A 3,434-nucleotide genomic window follows, 5' to 3' on the forward strand; every position below is an offset into this window, starting at 1 on the left:
GCACCCTTTTTGATAAAAACTCTCAGTTAGTTGGAATAGAGGAATCATACCTCAACATATTAAAGGCTATATATGACATACTTACAGCCAGCATAATACTCAATTGACAAAAACTAAAAGTGTTTCCCTTAAGAAGAAATAAGACTAAGGTGCCCTCTCACCACTCTTATTCAACATAGTACTGAAAGTTTTAGTTAGAGCAATTAGGCAAGACAAAGAAATAAAAGCCATCCAAATTGGAAATGAAGAAGTAAAATTGTTATTATTAAAGACAATATGATTTTATACATAAAAATTCCTAAATACTAATTAAAAAAAATAACCATTGGAATCAATTAATGAGTTCAATAAAGTTGTAGGATGTAAAGTCAGCATACAGAAATCAGTTGTGTTTTTACATATTAACAATGAAACATCTGAAAAATAAATAAAGAAAACTATTTCATTCACAATAGTATCAAAGACAATACTTAGGAACAAATTTAACAAGGGAAGTAAAAGATCTATGAAATGAAAACTACAAGGATTTGCTGAAAGAAATTGAAAAAGGCACAAACAAATGGACATGTATTCCATGTTTATGGATTGAAGCATCAACAATGTTAAAATGACCATCATTACCTAAAACAATATATAGATTTAATGCAATCCCCATCCAAACCCCAATTTTTCAAAGAAACAGCATTAAAGACAATATCAAATTTGTATGGAACCACAGAAGGCCATGAATAGCCAAAGCAATCCCGAGAAGAAAAGAACAAAGCCAGAAGTATCACACTCCTGATGGCAAATTATACTACAAAGCAACAATAATCAAAACAGCCTGGTATTGGCAGGAAAACAGACAGACCAATGAAACAGATTTGAGAGCCCAAAAATAAACTCACATATATATGGGAGAATAATTTTTGACAAAGGAGCCAAAATATACAATGGAGAAAGAAAAGCCACTTCAATAAAGGTGTTGGGGAAACTGGAAAGCCACAGCTCCTTGACATTGTTTGTCATAAAGATTTTTTTGGATATGACTCCAAAACACAAGTGACAAAAGCAAAAATCAAGTGGAAGCACAGCAAACTAAAAAGTCTCTGCACAGCAAGAGAAACAAACAAACAAAAAAGATAGGGTAACATGCAGAATGGGAAAAATATTTGCAAACCTTATATATTGCATAAGGGGTTACTATACAGAATACAAAAATATGAAACTCCAAAAAATTAAAAAATGGGCAGAGAAATGAAATAGAAATTTTTCCAAAGAAGACATCCAAATGGCTGTAAAGGTACATGAAAAGATGCTGAACATCGCTATTCATCGGGAAAATGCCAATGAAACCACAAAGAGATATTACCTTATTCCTGTTAGAATGGCTATTATTAAGAAGATGAGAGAACAAGTTTTGGCAAAGTTGTTGAGAAAGTGGAACCCCTGTGTAAAGCTGAAAGCAATAGAATTCATTGGGCTCCTATGGAAGAGTGTGGAGGTTTCTCCAAAAAATTAAAAATAGAACGACCATATGATCCAGCAACTTTACTTCTGTGTATATATCCTAGGAAGTGAAAACAGGATTTGAAGAGATGTATGCACTCCCATGTTTATTGCAGCATTATTCACAATAGCCAAGATTTTACACACATGCACACGCACACATACGCACACACACGAATAATCTTAGTCTGTTGTGATATATTGCATTGCTTTTTTAATTAAAAAAGCAATGCAATATATCACAACAGACTAAGAACATAACTGATATAAATCCCACTTGATTGTGGAGAATCATCCTCTTATAAGAATGATTAATTTCAATTTCCTAATATTTTCTTCATCAGAGAAGAAAACCCCACCATTTGGAGAGCCAATTTAGGCTCAGAGACCTTGGCAAACTCTGTTATGTCCTCACTGACCATCTATCCCAGTGGTATGCTGGAACCAGTCTGTACTGGCTCATGAGAAGCATTTGCAAAATTTTCAGGAATTTTGTAAGGCAATTACTAAGCACAGCCATTATGAAAAATAAACTATCTAAGAGTCACATCAGCAAATATAAACAGTAAATAGCTCTGAGGGCCCATCATTCCACTGCAACTACAAGGAAACAAGAAAAAAGCATGAGATTCAACCTCGTTGGAACTCTACAAAATTGTCAAAGGTGTAGAGCAAACAAATGATTATCAAGTGAAGAAAAAGGCAACTTAGAAATGGTAGGGGAGTGTTGTGGAATTTTTACTTGCCCTTGGTGCCCCCCTCCCCTTCCTTCTAGACTAGGTCTTGAAGATACCAGCCCACATTTCCATTATGGAACCCTGGTCCCTGCTTCAAAAGGAAGGAGCGTAGATCTTGTTCTCAAAGAATTGTATTTGTCTATTTGGATATGATTGAGGCTGTCTGAGGACTGATATAAGGCACTTTTGGCCTTGTTTTGCCTAACATAAAGCTTTCTTAGGGAAAAGCAGCCAAGTGCGGGCATTTCTTAAAAACAATGAAAGGAAAATGAACAACCCTTACTGCCTTGGGGAAGAGACTAATGTTGAGAAAAAGAATAGACTTGATGGAAACCTGGCAGGAAAAAACTGGGGAGAGAGATTTTGTGTGGAAGTAGGACATTAAAATGCTCCCTGTGTACAGTAATTTAAATAGTATTGTGCAAACTCAGGGCAGGATATATGCTTAGAACCATAAACTCTTTCGCCTAATAATCCTTAGGCTCAAGTGAAGGCTAAGGCAGAGTTGTAAAAGGCTCCACTAAACATTGAAGGAATGCTGAACACTGAGCCAACATGCAGAGTTTGTGTGTGTGTGTGAGTGTGTGTGTGTGTGTGTGTGTGTGTGTGTGTGGTGGGAGGGGAAGTGCGGGGCGGGGGGGAGGGGATGGGGGGGGTGTTGAGGCATTTCAAAAAATCGGTTTGTTGAGGCATTCAAAAAAATCTCTATCAACATGCGAACTTAGCTTAAGTTACAGAAAACACTTCAGAGACCACAGACCACAAATAGTCTTTATAGAAAAAAAAATAGAAAATCCCTAAACAAATAACAACACACACAAAAACCAAGAAAAACAAACCTTGAGCATGAAGAAGAATATAACTTCCAGAGTTACCATATTATAGTTATTGAAAATCTTTATTTTTCCACAAGAAAATGAAAAGCAAGTGGAAAAAAAACCCTCTAAAATTATGGTCCATTCCTGGAAAAATGAACAAAAACTGTCCATGAGGAAGCAATTTGCAGGAATTGTTTGGCAAGGACTTTAGATTCACTGGCCTAAATGTGCTCAAAGAACTCAAGGAAACCACTGACAGAGTTGGAGGACACCAGGGGAATGATGTCTCTAAATTAGTGACCATCAATAAAGATACAACTTACAATAGCCAAGACCTGGAAACAACCCAATGCCCATCAGTAAATGAGTGGATAAAAAAGACGTGGTACGC

Source organism: Myotis davidii, unplaced genomic scaffold, assembly GCF_000327345.1.
Source record: "Myotis davidii unplaced genomic scaffold, ASM32734v1 scaffold3649, whole genome shotgun sequence".
Taxonomy (NCBI): Eukaryota; Metazoa; Chordata; class Mammalia; order Chiroptera; family Vespertilionidae; genus Myotis; species Myotis davidii.